General features: G+C 29.7%; 1 protein-coding gene across 1 annotated transcript in view; it reads left to right on the top strand.

Annotated features, from left to right (window-relative positions):
* The first annotated feature begins 18,604 nt into the window (after nucleotides 1-18,604).
* Nmdar2 (glutamate ionotropic receptor NMDA type subunit 2) overlaps nucleotides 18,605-18,654 on the top strand; it is an 81,216-nt gene continuing 81,166 nt past the window's right edge. Inside the window, exon 1 of the mRNA XM_018551729.1 lies at nucleotides 18,605-18,643. The gene's annotated coding sequence lies outside the window, so the exon portion shown is untranslated. The remainder of the gene's footprint in view (nucleotides 18,644-18,654) is intronic.

The raw sequence follows: 18,654 nt of genomic DNA, 5'->3' as shown, positions 1-18,654 counted from the left end.
TGGATCACTGGGATACTGTCAGAAATTGCACAAAACGTTAAGCTTCTCCGGTGTATATCGAGCGCGCTTTGCGTGAACCATATGCATGTTCATATTTCAAAAGATAAACAAAAATATCTAGAGTATGGAATAGAGGTGTGATTGGTTTGCTATTTTGTATGTCCGGCTCGTTGCAACAATGTAAAATTATTTTGCGAAGCCAAAACATCGCGTGATTTTGTGATAAACAATCACGTGATTTTATTTCGATGCATCACCCGTGTGTTATTCAATTGTAAATTCATATTTCTGTATAACACGTGAATTCAGTGCAGAATGTTATTGTAGGCAGGTGAACGAGCAAGAGTGTGTGAGAGAGAGAGATATTGGCACTTTGTTATATTTATTGAATTTATTGAAATTGTGTGTATTTTCCCCTAAATATCATTGTAGTAGATAGCATATTTATAATATCACTATGTACATGTTTTTACTTTTACACCTTTTATTCCTTCGTCTTTCATTTGAAATTAGAATAACTTTTTAATGTCTTTTATTTAAAATCAGAATTACAAACATTTTAATTTACAAACAACATTTTGTAAATATGTGATATTGATTGTAATTAAGATATTTATTTATTCAAAGTAGTGAATATTTTGCGTTGCCTCTATTATTTTTCTTATACAAACAACTCGTATAAGAAAAATAATAGAGGCAATGCAAAATATTCACTACTTTGAATAAATAAATATCTTAATTGCAATCAATATCATATATTTACAAATTGTCTTGTATAACCATGTTTTATTAATCAATAATAAATTAACTGTATTATATATAGTAAATATTTAGATTACGATTTTTATCTTCAATGAATTTGTATTCTTGTAGCTGTCATTATTACATGCGCTTGTACATAGCTTTCATGATGTTAATGTTACTAGGTTTATATATTTTATTTTTTTAATGTATTTTTTTGTATTGCGTAATATGTGATTATCCACACTTGCAAATAACAGTATAATATACTCATTGTACATACACAATGGTATACATGTATAGGTACATTTATTTTACTATTATAAATTAATATAAAGATAAAATTGTATATTATATATATGTATACACACACATATATGTAAAACTATATTTTACACGACACTTGTATAAAACAACAACTTGTATAAAAAAAAATAATAGAGACAATGCAAAATGATGTTGCAAATCTCTAAAACATTACTAATTTCGTTTAATATATTTTTTGTAACTATAACTACTCGTAACATCAGAATACTTTTTTAAAGGTTGCATGATGCACTCACACGTACTTTGATGCAGCAATCATTATACGTTAATAATTAATTAGTACAAACAGAAATAATGTTTAGTAACTACTCGAAGACATGACATCACTGCACGTATATATGTAGTCTCTTTTCATAATATACTTTATTATTTCAATAATTATTATATGAAGTCCAAATATGTATACATATATGTGCATTAAGTATTCAAGACTGAGGAAATCTGTAGTATAACATTAAACAGTATAAATGCTATATTTTATTAATACTATTCACACGCTGTCATTATTGCCTGTGTCGATTCTAATTTATTAATCGGTCAATTAAACATAAAATCAATTGATTTGTGTGATAATATGCCTAAAATTTGATCCAAATAAAACGGATGAATATAAAAAACTTCCAGCGTCACTATTTCTACTTATTAAATTAAGTTATTTGATCACAAGTGTTCGATCACATTCTCTTGCTTAGTTTGGATCTAAGAAAGAATCGCTTAAACAATAAAATAATCAGTTTTGTAAATAAGGAAGAAAAAAGAAATAAAGGAGGAAAACATACAATAATGAAGATAAATCGAATAATCGCAAATGATAAACTCGACGAGGAAACATAATGTTAAAGGAGAGATAACCGGCGATAAAAGGGTGAATAACGTGCAAAACAAGGTGCTTTTTAAAAAGAGGCCGATCGATCTTTTATGATTTTTCAACCGGAAGAAGATCAGAAAGCAGAATGAGATCCGTGCGCGAGGATATTCTTTCATAGAAGTTAAGTAAAGAAGCGTCGAAGTTATATCGATATAGCCGGAGGTTACTGTTCTTTTTTCTGCCAGCAATATCGACAGGACGGATGTGTTCTGACTTTCAAGTATCGGATAGAGAAAGAAGGAGGGACGAACTGCTTTAGAATTGGGTAAAAGTCATAAGAGTTACAGCTTTCGGTGTTTCTTTTGCAGATCTCTGAATGAAAACGTATGGAGAATCAATAGTCAGTTTTTTTACGATTCGTAACTTTAATGTGATCTATTAATAATAGAAAATTAAGCAAAAAATAGTTATATTTACTATAAAATAACAAATACAACTATTTTTCGTTTTGTTTTTATAATAAATAAAACTATTTTTATATTGAATGTCTATAAAATTAAAGTCTACAAAAATTATTTATAACATTATAAAAAGTAAACGAGTATTTTATTCTAATTTGAGTGAGATAATATTATAATAATATGTAGAAGATACATTGTGAAGCAAAGAAATTCATACAATATTTTTTTACAAAATTTTATTTTTTCTCAAGACATCGAAGAAGATATAATTTCCTCTCTGCTAGGACTTAGTCAATTATATAAAAATTCCAGATAAGATGACGTTTTTGATTAGAATCTTTTGCCATCGTTAGAAGGAGTTTCTCGAAATTTGTTTTCTTATTCCTGAAGAATATGCAGGGTGTTTCATAACCAAAGTACAATATTTTTACAGCGTATTCTAGAGGCAAAATAGAGTAAAACATCTTAATATGAAAATGTCGAAACTACAATAATTTTTGAATTAATGGTTTGTAATTTAAAAACTATTATAGTCTCTTGACATTTTTGTATTAGGATTTTCACTTTAGAACCCAGGAATAATAATAGAAACTATAAAAATAAAATAGCTTTTGACTTATAAACAGGTATAGTTAGTTTATAATTAAAAAAATTATTGCAGCCTTAACATTTTCGTATTAGGATTTTCATTTTACCTCTACCTCACAACCATCGTATAATATTAAATTATTCGTAGAAAAGCATGAGTCGATTGTAAGACGAACTTGTAAGCAGAAATCAGGATATGTATCTTGCAATATTGAAAACTCTTTGGGTATAAGCTTGCAAAGGTAATGCATATGCATCGAATTGGAAATGCTTCTACGAGAACCACGTATGTTAGGGGATACCCGCCTTGCCTGCAGGTTACGAATTCGAGCTTAGATGCTCTATACGATTCGGATCATGTCTTATCACCCTTTTCTTCTTTCCTCTTTCTTTCTTCTGTGACAAAATGTCACACAGTCGTGTGAATCGCGCAAATCTCTGTGCGATTGGTTGGTGCTACGCGTGGAATTCGATTATCTCGGGTAAAGCCGGGTGAAAGAGAAAGAGGAGGCTGATAGGGCTGACGAGAGAGATAGACGTGAACCGTGAACGACATTAGACTTTGTATAGATTGACAAACAGATAGGTACCAATATTTATTATTCTGAAAGGATAGAGCTTTCAGTACTGTAATGAATTGCAAATATTATTCAAGATTATGATAATATAATCGCTAAATTTCTTCTGCGATAGGAACTGTCTAGTGTTTTGCGTCTTACATATACACACAATCAGATAAAACTTATTATGGAAAAAATTTATTATAAACGTGTTTGGGGATCTATAAACTCTTTTAAGACTTTTGAGAAATTTTCTTGTTTAACTTTTTTGAAATACAATTTTTTTTATAACGCAGTAAAATGAATGTTGTTTTCTTAACGTAAATTATTAAAAAATAATTAAAAAATTAATGTAGGTATACTATTATAGAGGAAAGGAGGCGATTATGGAATAAATGGAGAGTTGTGAAATATCACGATATCTTGTACAGTTTGTGGTGCATTTTGGAAACGACTGTCAAAAAATTACTTCTTCTCTCGCAGTCTGTTTAAACGTTACAACATGGCCACTGGATATTAATGTTTACTGCGCTGTCGTAAAAGATATATTTTAGTTTTGCAGAAAGCAGACAGATTTATATAGGTGCGTACTTTTTACGTAATTTTGAGAAGTACACTGTTAGATATTAAAGGAGCAATGGTAATCCAATTCCTTGAGTTAAATAAATAATTTTATTTTTAACTTCCGTGTGTTTTAAAATAAAAATCAATTAAACTCTGTGGTCATAGTTTCAAATTAAACAACGTCCATATTAATTTGTGCATTTAGTCAATAACAAACTAAATTTCAGTTAAATTGTTTAATTCCATTGTTTCAGCTATAAATTAACAACGTAATGAGTAGGAGCAGTGATGACGTATAGAAACGATTAAAAATCATTCAAATTGGGTATAATTCGACATTATGAATTTGATATGTGTTAGTATTAATTTTGTAACTTTAGACTTTGAAGGCTTTGAATGTGGTTTGCAAATAATATAATTGAACTAAATTTGATAATGAACTGTGTGCATATATCTATGTAACGTTATATTATTTAGAGATATTCCATATGTCCTCTTCTATTCCATAATCAAAATCTTTTTTCTCTTTTTAGTTTTCTATAAATATTACATTAATTTTCTTTCTACAGCATAATTAGTATAGCATTATTTATTCTATGGCTAACAAATTACTAAAAGTAATTATGTCACGTGAATATTTAGTACTGAGTTATTTCGATAAAACGAAATAGTATTTTTCATAATCCCTTTTTTCTTCCTTCAACATTTAATTTATGAACGAAAAAAAAAGATGCAGAAAGAGAAATGGAAAAATTAAAAAAGACTTATTCTTTTATAAGACGACGATAATAAATTGCAAAATATTTTCCATTCCAAGACAATCAACACAATATATTATAACCTGTACAGCAGTCTCAGCTCAATTCTAATTCAGAAAACCAAGTATGTGCGACTGGCGAGGACAAGATAATGGAATGGAATTACGATCCTGCCAATGAAAACAATACCACAGTCGTGCACATGCCGCACAATGTCGACGCTCCATCGTAGGTCGAAATGTGCCGTTTACGTTCACGTACTGTAAACCAGAATTCACATACTTTCACGAACCCTCGAGTGTTTTAAAACAATCGCGCGATATATTTTATATAGCACAATTTATTTTATATCGTAATCTGTGTATGTTTGCAAAAATGCTATACAGCAATTATATTTTCGTTGATTATTTATTATTCTGTATAAAATCTATAATAAATGTAAAAATCCGTTATAATACTAAAACTTTTTGAAATATAAACGGTAATATTGTTCTAAAATAGAAGCATTGTGTTACAAAAGAACATTAGTCTTTTTATTGACAATATATAAAACTTAATAGCCAATCGTCATTAAACTTAATTACATTCTTATTAAATATTTGTCATAAAATGGTAGTGAAGTGACCTATAAATTTTACAATATAGGTACAAAAATTCATTGAATAGAGCCTATATATCCTAAAAGGTTACATTAGGGCTTATGTTATGTTAGGAATGAGAAAAATTTTTAACAAAGAGTAAATCGTGTACAAAAAATACAAAAAAATACTGTGAATGCACGGTATTCTTTATTTGCATATGAAGAATGTGAAAACACATTTTTGACGTATGTGAGAATGCGTGCAAGAATCCGTGCACGGATTTCGCGTTTCGAAAAGTGGAGTCTAGATTTATCTGCCATGTGACCTAACAATAACGTGCCCACATAAAGGGATATCTTATTTTCTACTTTGCTCTAGTTTCTCGTATAATCCAATATACTCTCTTTACGTTGCCATAAAGCACTGCCATTCCCAACGGCATCCGTTTTTTTCAAAAGCTTTTGTTTCTCTTTAAGATTAATATGTATCTTCTTAAAATGAAGTTAAAAAGGTTTTAGATTATGCTTAATATGTTATTACGATAAATAGATGTTTGTTCAAGTTTTCTTAATTCAAATTTTTATCTAAAAGCTGTGAACTAAAATAGTAAATGAATTAAAATGTAGTAACATATCAATTTAATTTTTTTGCTCAATAAAAGGATAACATTAGATATAATATTTGATATAGCACTCTATAAAAATTGAAAAAACTATTACATGCATTGTAAATCTTATATAACTATTGTGCATTGATTTTCTCATTACCGACTTTTTCATCGACTTATTTTTATCTTTGCTCAAGAAATATAGGTTGTAATGGATGTTAGACTTTGAAAAATTTATCCGTCTAATAGTACCCATCGTTTGGTAATCTTCTCATTTGTAGAATCGTATCATGACAACGGATTTATTCTTGAGGCGACGTCGAGTGTAATAATCACAGAAAACACGGTTCGCCACTTTTACCGCGTATGCGCCCAGGGATTATCTGATTTATCTTCTTTATTCGGCATTCTCGGAAGCTACTTGCGAGAGGGGTATAAGAGCGCACACAGTTCTCCGATGTCTGATGATACGACGGCACAGGATCCCTTCGGTGTGTACCGGTGTCCCTGGAGCTCGCTTTTGTCTTATTGAATTTATCGTCTCGTCGGGTTTAACTTTGTATGGAGCTGCAGCCAATGGCGGGTCACCCTCTCGCTCCATCGAGTTACTCGCGTCTGTCGGGATAGCGAAGGGTGGCGTAAAAGCGTGAGATGGCATGGCAAAGGCAAGGAAAAGGAGAATTTAAGGATGGCCAATTTATGGGAAGCAGCAGTAAGAGGAGTGTTATTTCTCAAATACGAAAGCATTAGCAGCTAGATCTTTCGTGTTGTTTATTTGGGATCAAAGGGTGAAAAACAAAATTTGCTAGTTGATCGAATTAAGACAGATAAGTTATCGTGAGTTTACCGCGTTTTGTGTGTAGTGCATTAGTGTGGATGAGATTAATCCCATTGATGTTGCAACAATAAATCGAGCTAAAAGTGTTTAATGTGATATTTCGCTTGTCGGATATACGTTTGACGGAAGAGTTAAATGCTGAGAAAATACAATATAATTGCATATGATTAATTAATTTAATATTATATTGTTATACTACATGTTAGTTACATACCCAGATATCACAGAACATCCATTGGAAACATCCAGGCTTAGTTTCAATCTGGTTCGAACGTCCATGGACTTAGTACAAAATGTGTGTGTGTGTGTGTGTGTGTGTGTGTGTGTGTGTGTGTGTATGTGTGTGTGCTGTATGTGCGCGCATACATTTGTTATAATGAAAAATAATAAAAATTTTATAATATTTAGAAAAACCTTGACGTTCACGATATTAAATAAAATCTTCTTGAACCAGTTTCGTTTTAAATTTTTTTCAGATTCTACTGATTGTGCGCTTTTAATTCGTTCTTCTTGATTACTTTTTTTAATCAAGAAGATATCTTATTCAAGGCGTAATTGTGAGAATACTCTCAGATAATAATCTTTAATTATTATGTTTTTATTACGCTTAATGAGTTACATTGCTACATGATTAAATTTCTATGGCAATCCCTTCATCATTTCAATTTTCAAAGGCTTGCCATGATATCTATGTCGTTTTATTTGAAAGAAAAGCGGATCGAAGAATTCTTTGGTATAACGCTGTATAGTGTGAAAATCGCACTTTTCCTTCGAGACAGACAATTCAGAGCGACCTTTGTTGTCTCATAATGGAGCAATAAAACGAACGAGCACTGCCTTCGTAATGAGAATTTCTTAACTTCTAACGAAGACTTTGAAAACGAGGCTCGAAGTTTGCACGTTGGGTGCAGCGGCAAGTGACAAGACTGTGAATTTTCTCCAATATGGTGTCAGCATTAAGGCTTCATTATTATGCGATGTTTAGTTTCGAATGTCAAAAATTTGACATTATTTATTGCATTTGTATCAAGTTATTATTATGAAACGTACAATGAAGTAATTTGTATGTTATTGTTGAACAGGTAAATTAGAGAATAATTAAAAAGCATGTATGTGCTTTTTATTTTACATTCATAGAAAATGCTTAAAAAGTATCAAAGCGCGGAGCATCTGTTATAAAATATCATCTTAATTTTAATAATTTGCTGAACATAATGAGAACGAAAGAGAGGGAGAGAGAGAGAGATTTTTGTATATGTATATAAATATTGATATAGAGCGTGACAAATATTATATAAACTCTCCTTAAATATCTGCTTTTTATAATCTGCAACTTCAGACGGTAAATTAAATTTTATGACTTCTCGAGTTCAGCGACTTATGGCAATTTATTCGTCGGTACTTAGGTCATAAATAATAGCTCCTCGGATGTAATATTGGTCGTTTTTGATGTCGTGGTAAAAGAAATGGATATTCAAGTGCTTTAATGGTTTTTCTGGTTGGATGACCGACGTTTATTCGTGTTCCTTTGGGAAAAAACATCATAGATGGATCAGACATAAAGAGAATACGGTAGGAAAAATTAAATGTATTCGTAACAAGGGTCAAAATGATATCTAAAAGAATTGCTTTTCTTCAGGTTCTTTTTACAGTTTTTTTTCGTACATTTAATCTTTTGTAAATTTACTGCTTTTTCAAACCTTTAACTTACATTAACGTAGTCTCTGAAAGAGAAGATCGTGGTCTGAAAGCTTATAGCTTGCCGTAATGTTATGTAATGTTTAGTTCATTTAATTTCGGTATAAATGTAAATTAAAATAATTAAAATAGAATGAACGTTATAATTATAACACTAAATTTATAAAATGAATTTTTTATAATAATTTGTAATTATTTTTTTGTAAAATTATAAAAATAAATAAATAATTTTATAATAGTAAAGTAATTCGCGTATTACGTATTCATAAATTAATAAAATTAAAAAAAAATAAATAAGTTTATTTATTTTTATTTTATTAATTTATGAATACGTAATACGCGAATTACTTTACTATAATTAGACATCTGCATAGCCTTGCATTTATATTGTAATAACAAAAACTGAATATATAACAATCAGTTACATATTTATAAATCTATATTTATTGAATATATTTATAATATACGTACATGAATCTATATCTGTATCTATTACATATTGCTTCACAATTCTGTACTACTAAATTCACATTTTCCGGAATTATCTGTACGATTAAACTAAATTACAATAATAATAGCGATGAGATATTAATATTACGTCTAATAATTAATATATGTATCATATTAATGTAATTTATGAAAATCTCATTGCGCTATGTCAATCATGTTATAAAATAATGTTATAAAAATAAGCAAAGAAATAAAGGAAGAAATAAAAAATAGTGCAGATAACATACGGAGATTATTGCGAGCATTTTTATTATTACTCCGACAATTATGATATAATGTAATAAATGCGAGGTATTTACAACAATTGAAAATAGAGTAGGCCATATTCTCAAGAAAAAAGATTAAAACCTATATAGATGTACAAGAATTTCGATATGATATATATGTAATTATATGCACGTGAAGACATTGATGATGTTTGCTATAAACTGTCAATATCTATCTTGCGAAAGCTCTTGAGAGAAATAAAGCATATGCTATAAATGGGGATTATTATCGTGTACCTCGCGACATTATGTGTACTTACATGCCCGTTGCTGTGGTACATTATACATAATGTATTATATGTAAATGGACTGCCGACAAATGCAAATCGCGTATGCAGTTGCGTCATGTGTTTCCATACTAACAAAACTGTTCGGTTAACCACTTAACATCGTAGTTAGTATCAACCTGCTGACTATATGACGATCATATATAAGCGCTTGAGATGTCTTATAAGCACCATCATTCCGTTTCTAATTGCGAACCAGCCTCAAAGGAAAATTAGTTCCATTGAATGCTTTATTAACAATCAAGGAGATGTTGTAGGAAGTGTATAACAAACTTCAGTTTATCACTCAAGACTAAAAAGTTTTGAGCGATCTTTTAATAAATTAATTCTCATACGTATATTCTTATCGATAATAACTCTGCAAGAAAGCATTAATTTTACTGTAATGGCGTAGACGGTACTAACGATTCATCACAGAATTTTCAGTCGAATTAAGGATTGCACTGAAATACATCTTCCACGCGGTAAGAGCTACTGCAATTTCGAGGAAAATTACGAACGTCATAGTTCTCTTTAATACATTAGAACTTTCTCCGAGGAACATTGCAGCATCGTAACTTTATTCGCTGAAGTATACAAAATTCTCAGAAAGCAGAAAGGAAAGAAAAACAATAACGTGTAGAAAATACACTGCCTTATGATTTGTCTCTTCGTATACTCCTTCCTATAAGCTTGAGTATAGCTTCTCATTTTCTCGTATTATCATTCAAATTAGGTTATAACTCATCTTTCGGTTTCTCATTCACTTTTCGGTATTCCCTTTGCCGATGTTGCAGCATCTCAAGCTCTCTTTGCTGTTACGTACCTTACCGAAAATCCTCTTACAGATTTTATTGATCCAACCTCAAAGAGCTTTGCATAGCGTGTTTGTGTCGTCCTGTGCATAAACTATTAGTCTCAGAACAGTGTTGCTTCTCGACTTTGCCGACAGCTTTCTGTTCCACACCCTTCCTCATGTTTGTTTCAAAAGCAGCGTTCGCATAAAGTAATATGCATTGCTATATTGCTTTATGCTATTCGCTTTCACCTTCTTTCCGCATTTGAATACTTATTTTTACGCTCGTATTACTTAAAACACGATTTTCTCTGAAGTATCAAAAAACTTAAAATTCATATCTCACATTTCGATCAATTTTTTTAACCATCGTCTACTTTTATCGAGATCAATCCTTGTAAAATCCTTTATCACTATAATTCATCACGTCTTTTCAAACGTGACTTAAATTTTTTAGATCAAAAAATCACATATAATCAAAGAAATATCTCGTAGATTTCCACTTTCCTAGTAATTACCAGGAAAAGTTGTAAATAAGTCCGGAAAGAGGTATAGAACTCGATATTTGATTCGCATGGATACGAGAACCAGTAGTTCCGATCGAGAGTCTTCCATCCGGCAGTCTCAACGTTCCGGGTTATTTCGCTAGAGATACATACATTGAATGAATCCTTGATTGAATATCGAATTGCGGTCCAATAGAAAAGAAATTGAAATCACTGGTGATTGGTAAGCTATCAAGTGATATAACAAATACGAGAGTACGAATCATATGTTCCAGTAGATGTTTAATCTTCGGGAATGGAGTTTCCATAATTTTTCTAATTAAACTTTCTAATTAAACTTTCATTCTTATAGATTGTTGAAATTTATTCGATGTTGCGAGACATTTTACATTGTAAAAAATAAAATCAATATTTTATTTTTTTACAGTGATTCAACATTCGGTAATTAAAAGTTTCTATTTTTAACAAAATTTTCTTTCTACTTAATGCAAATACAATAATTCTATATGTATTTGGAAAAAATTAGCAAGATCTTATTATTATACTTATTTTAATTTTTTAAGAAGCATATTGTTAAATTAAAGAATAATTATTAAATATTATATATTTAAAGAAAGGTTGAGCTTAATTAAGCTCAGTGATAATTATTTTAACATAAATAATGTAGATAGAAATAAAAATGTAAAGGAAAAATAATTACCAAAACTCGACTTTAAAAAAGTAACAATTGATAAATAAATTGTAAAATTTGTTTTAATTGGTATAAGACGAATATTCAGTTGGTATTTATTTATATTTTTTAATATTAAAAATCAATAGAGAATTTCAAATATTTTAACTAGGATATTGATTACGCTGTTGTTTAATCAAATTTCCGATTATTGGATTGTCATTTATCTGAGACACCGGTTATTCGATACGACAAATGCATGTCATATATTCTGATAATGCATTGATATTGAAATATTGACATTGACGTAAAATTTAACGACACAAATTTCTGCGATTTGAATGACTGATGACAGCTATGTTAATAGCTTGATAGTGATTAGATATGGTGATTAGTTAATTTAATAATTATTATAAGTAAATTATATTTAACCGTAAATTCTTTTATTAAGTATTAACGTAGTAGTTATTGTTAGAAAAATATTTGCTTTATGAAATAGTCAAACTTTAATTTAAACAAAGGGAGGAAAAAGATATTTTTTTATGTTTCTCTAATATGTATAGAAAATTTATCAAATTAATATATTGTTGGTCGTATAATATTTTATTGTATTTATTAACGTGATATATACTAGCCTCGCCATTAATCGACGTTTACAGGAACAGCGTTAATTAACCTACATACCGTTACTTAATCACGTCAGAAGTTCGTAATCAGAGTCGTGTTTCGATTTTCAATCAAGTAGCTTCTAGATATACACACACATTGCTTTCATATATCTTAACTAATTTGTTTTAAAAATATGTAAGGTAAATGCACCAGTTAGTGGACAATTAGCAGATATGATCCAATTCGTTGAGCAAAGTACAAAATTTTAAATATTAAGCTTTTAATGATATGTGTGACTCTAAATAAATTTGTTGTTTGTAAACATTTAATAACGAATTAATTTAGACTCGTACATATCATTAAAAACTTTATATTTGAAATATTTTATCGTTTTGTTCAACAATTGATTCATGTCCACTGGTACATTTATCTTAGTAGTTGAGAAGAATAGAGAGATATGATAATTTCTTATAAAGAACATGAAAGTACCATGAAGACATTAATATGTGAGGAATACGTACGATATTATTTAAGTCCATGAACTTTAAAACACCATTAAACAATTTTTCATGAAGTATTTGATACAAGAAGAAAATTCCTGATACTATGACTGGATATATTTTATTAAATTGTTCGTTAAACTCAGTTATGTCCACAATTTACCATATCACTGTAATGCAGTTTCCATTTTTTTCGTGCATTATAGTGCATTTCAAAATTTAATGCGCTTATAGAGAGACATACTTGTGCAAATCCTCTCTGTGCGAGAAATTTAGACTTTAATGATTTTACATATCATTGTTTATAAATTATTAGAAATGCAGCTTTTTGCAAAAATTATTCCAATAATGACTTATTTCTTTTTTCAAATATATATACAGAACAATTGCTTGAATTTTTAAGTAAAAAATATCAAACAAGTTTGTCGAGTTAATCAAGGTTTTAATTTATCAATTTTTGTAAATATTAGAATTTTAATTTATAAATTATTAATTTTTATATTATTTAAATATACTAAATTTGGTTTTTCTCTCTCTTAAAAATAATTGTTCGGTACTTGCATTAATTTCGTTAGGCTAAGATTATTAATTATTGTTGTTAACCGATTTAATATTCAATGTTTGATGTTACAAAGGCTTGTTAATTGGATGTGTAATAATTATCACAAATAGATCAATGGATAGCGGCGGGTAGTCCCCTTACATGTTAGTTAGTTTGGCGCCTTAATAGAGGATACAAGGGTTCAGAGATAGAGCCAGGACACAGGAATCCGCGACGACCAGTGGTCAGTTTACCAAAGGCCATCTATATGGGACGTGGTTCAATATCGCGAAACCTGATTCGTAAGGACGATAAACACGGGTCAAAGCAATACGTGGCAGTAAAAACTCAATCGTCTCGTAACTGTATGCTTGTGCCAATATACCCTATGGACCACTCTAATCGCCTGTCGACTCGTCGATTGCCTGCTGAGATGCTGAACATTTCGTAAATATTTATATTGTGAAGGATTCGATTACATAGCATTATAAAAGTAAAGATATCATTCTGTCTTGATTATAATTCATATTAGTTATCGAGCTTACGTCAATAATTTACTTGGCTTGTTGCTCTTTTTATATTTATACTGTTTTATACATATTGAGAGAGAGCTTTATAATTACTTTTATTTTAATAATAATACTTTATTATAAATGTATAAAACAACTTGCACAAAATTTTTGAAATTCAGTTCTCAAATGTTTTTCCTTCTTTATCTTCTTTTTACGTTAGGCCTCTGACTTGTGTTACACCTCTCTCATATATTATTATATACTTATGATGCGCACGCTAGTTATTCAATTGCCATAAGGAATAAGGACTTTTTAAATTCTACAAATGACGATTTCCTCTTCAATTGTAATACATTTATAACAGAAATAGCTAACGTATTTCAAAATAGCATGTTTAAAATTTTAACACAAAAAAGCTCAATCTTGTAAGTGAGGATCATTAGACGTTCTTGTATCACGATCTAAAACAAATATTTGACTTCGAAAATCGCCTTTCGAAGAAACTCGAGAAAGAAAAAAGAAAGAATGAAATAAACCTTCACAATAAACTCAGATAAACCTGACAAGATAAAAGTATCTCGTAAAAAGTTAAGGAAGAATTTATGTTGTGAGATACCGTAACTGTCACTACGTTGTCTACTTCCATTCAACTCCCAAATTGCTAACCAATTACTTGTATAGAATAAGAACTAAATCCTTTTATCTTTAGCTATTTAAGTCCTTGGAAGTTCTTGGGATTTAAGTAATTTGATTTATCTAACATATAAATTTGTTACATCAGAGTAAACTTTCTATTCGACTAAGAATTAATAAATACATGTAAATTAGTCGAACCCGAATATCGCACGGAACTCTTGGTCGAGGTAATATTTTTTGAAATATAAATTAATTATTTACAGATTTTCATTCATAGATTTTAATATGTCGTTCAACATTATTAAGATCCAGTACTATGAACATCAAAATTGTTAAATTGCTAGATAATTTAACTCGTGATATTATTGCTGTAGTTTCGTAGAGTTTTAAGACCGAAAAATTGTTCGGCGCGGGGTTTAAAAGACTACATATAGTACATAATATATAAACAGAATTATTATTAGCATCTAAGATTCAGCTTGACCGTTAAAGACAATTTCTTATTAGTTGTGTTTCTCACATGTACGGTCCTATAAGATTTAATATATTAATAATAAAATTGCTATACCTATATAATATATCTACAGTTAAACAATATAATAGTTTCAAAAAACTTTTAAATTCTATGTGAAGCAAAATTTTACGGAGATAATTTATTATTCAAATTTGACAATAGTTAAAAGAAATCACATTTGTCGCTATAAGGCATTTGTACATTGCATTTGCATTATACCGGTATAAAAATTATTGTTATCAAGTAGGAAATGTAATGCAATACGTTGCGATTGAATTTGTACCAGTCGCGTCTACGTTTTACATTTTACATTTGAATGTATAATCTAGCTTCGGATTAAAATTGTTTGCATGTAAAGTCAAGCGCATTATTCGTAAATTACAAATCGAATTCGCATGTGATGTTAATACGCATAATGCTTCTATTATTACGATTTCTATGCAAATCACTCTATTACCATGTCAATGATTAATAGCAGTCCCGAGAAAGATAACTAAACGCGTTTAAAAATACCGATCGTCATGTATAGCATTATATCATACGTGTTCAAAATATAAATTACAGTTGGAACCGACGAGTGTCTGCATAGTAGAAACATTGCAATAATGAAAAAGCTGCCAGCATGTCAAAGTTGAAACAAACGTCATTTTGAATGCAGGTCCGACAATCGAGAAATAAAGCAGGAAATATCGGCAATATATCATTTTCGTTATCGACAACGCATCACATATTTTCTATGGAACAAGTTTATGTGCCGGTTAATGAAAGATCACTTAAATCATAATGTTTCGTATATATTTTTACATGTTTTTATAGAATATCCAAACTGAAAAATGTAAAAATTATATAAAAAAGTTATCTCTTGCAATTAGTTTCATACATATATTTACTCTAGATATAATACAATCCTGTTTAGATTTGTTATTGGAAATTGAATGATTGAAGTTCGATGAAACTTAGAAAAGTAGGCGACCGTAACGTGAAAGGACCAATATCTACGTTTTATGTTACGAAAGGAAAGCCGTGAAAAGCTTTCACGCCATAAAATAGGAACCTACTTTAGAATAGAAAATCTTGCAAAAGTTGGTAAACTTCTATTTAACACGATTGACATACTTGAACAATTGAGGTAAATAAGCATTCAATTTTATAGGAACTCCATTTTTGTTTAAAATAATTTTGTTTAAAATAATTTAAAATCTATAAAAATCATGAACATTTTATATCTAATGTTAACATCAAAGTTGCAAAGTTTATGAAATATAAACTAAAAAAAAAAATCAAGAAAACTTTTTTATTTTTTTTTAATACAATAACATAATATTTTAAAGTTGTATTTGACTAAAACTTAATTTAATAAAAAAATATTTAAACACACAGTTTACGTAAAATGTAATTGCTTATAATTGGCAATATATATCTATATGTTATATGTATGGTTAAAATTATTTAGGTAATAAAAATTGATTGAATCTAATTTGATATTTTATATTTTCATCAACTACATTTTCTTCAAAAGCGAAAGCTTTTTTTCTTTTAAATATTACTGACTCAAAAGGTTTTTTCTTTTAGTTATTGTCGATTGGTCGCTGAACATATGTAAAACCAGAAGTTTCGTTCGTTGAAAGCTCATTCTTTAGAAGACCAAAGTATTCTACTAAAGTCCGAAAAATCAGATCGAAACATTTCTGAAACCGAAGAAAGACTCTTGAATGTTAAACATTCTATTTGAAATTCTTTAAAGTTCGATACAAGGATTATATTTGAACATGAAGCTCGCTGCTCTATTTCTGGATATATCAATCTATATCATATTTTCATAAGAAAATATGTATCTCTTTTATGTGCTCTGAAACAACATTCAAGCTTCAAGTTTTGAATAAAATTGATTTGTACTTAATATAATTTTTAGTATTTCCTTACAAAATAAATATTTTATTTTTTTATTATAATAAAATAAGATAAAACATATATTTTATATTATTGTAACATATACTTATATATAATTATTTATACATAATTGTAAACAAAATATGTATCTTTTTTCTATTGATTTTAGAAAATTTTTTTCTGCAATGGTAATTTTTATTGACCTGAATAATTCTTGATAACTTAATAAAAAGTATGGTTTAGGTCGTATATCTTATGATAATTCAAATGAGACGTTTTGTTATTTTATTTAAAATTAACCAAGTATTATGTTAATTGTATGCTTATTAATTTCCATATGTCACTCTTTTATATTATACTATACTTTGCCACAATTACCTGTATGTAAATTTTAATCAGTCAATTTGTTAACATATTGTACCCTAGTATTAGCATTTTTTTTTACCGCGTGTCTCTCTTAAAAAATATGACATGATGTTTAAATTTACACATCGTCTAGTATTATAAAATATTTTAAATAAATAGCAATGGTTTGCGATAATATATATATATTTTTTTTTGCTGTAACTCGAAAGATTTAAGTTAGATTATTTTTAATCCATTGAAACGAAATATGTATATCGAAGCTGCAAGTTCATGAAATTGAAATTTATCCGATTAGACTTTACAGATTTACGGTATCAACGTGCAGACTCGATTCGTGATAGACTCGATCTGTCAGATAGAGCATTTCACATATGTGTACGATGACAGGTAGCGATGACCGATCAAACTGTCTGACTAATCCTACGGGAAATTGACCATTATATACAGCCGTCTATTCCTTTGATTGATCCATACGCAATTCTCCCTAAAACAAAGCCTTATCATATACATACATATATAAAGTTCACCGGTCAAAGACGTATTCTATAGACTGAACTGTAACTCCCGATTTAGATAATAGCACAAAAGAGGTGAAGCGAACCGAGGAATTAAAGGGAATTAACCTTCGAATGAACTGTATTTGCTTCAGCGGCAAATTAGGGCAATTAAATTAAAGACCTTCTCAGCTAAAGCTTTAGTAAGAAATATTAAGGATTATTTCGACATGTCTTATATTTATTGACGTACCATAAATTAAGTATTTACACATTTTTTGCTTCTATCTCGAGGGGATAATGATTTCATTAAAAATTTAAGACAGCAGGACATGTGCAGTAACTAAAATTATATGTAGGTAGTTAAAAATAAAATATTAAATGCAATATATGTATGTATATTAAAAAATTTTAATTTTTAATAAGAATTATAATTATCCGAGATTAACAGAACCTTTTTTTAACTTTTTCGTAAATTTTACACTTGAATTATTACTTATTTGATATTAACAAATTTTAAATTGTTAAATTTTAGGTACATCAGATCGCGATGAGACGACATTACGGCAGCAGAAATGCGCGTGCATGCAATTGCATTGCGTCGTCGCGACGCTAAAGAATTCGTCGGTATTTTGAATGGAAGCGCAGTGTCAAGATAGCACGAAAAAGCGGTATACAATCGAATCAATCATCGACAGATCGCCGTCTCGTGACAAAAACGATCGTCGCTTCGAACAACTTCCACGCCATGAGGACTGCGTGGATCCTCTCGTTGGTGATGTCACCGTTGTTGGTGCTAGGTAGTCCACCGGGTAACACTGTTAGAGAAGGAGGTATCAAAATCGGAAACAGGGGAACAGTTTCCAAGGGCGTAAACGTAGGCAGAGGCAATTCAGCAGTTCGTATCGGTGAAGGAAGGCTATCGAACTCAACGAGGCAGCGATCATTTCCGACTACCACAACCACCACGACTAGCCCTACGCGTTTCACACCGCAGTCTTCTGTTGGGAATAATTATAACATCACCGATCTCAAGGTAATGATTTT

Source organism: Cyphomyrmex costatus, unplaced genomic scaffold, assembly GCF_001594065.2.
Source record: "Cyphomyrmex costatus isolate MS0001 unplaced genomic scaffold, Ccosl1.0 scaffold10, whole genome shotgun sequence".
Lineage (NCBI taxonomy): Eukaryota > Metazoa > Arthropoda > Insecta > Hymenoptera > Formicidae > Cyphomyrmex > Cyphomyrmex costatus.
This window is presented reverse-complemented; position numbering and strand designations above follow the sequence as displayed.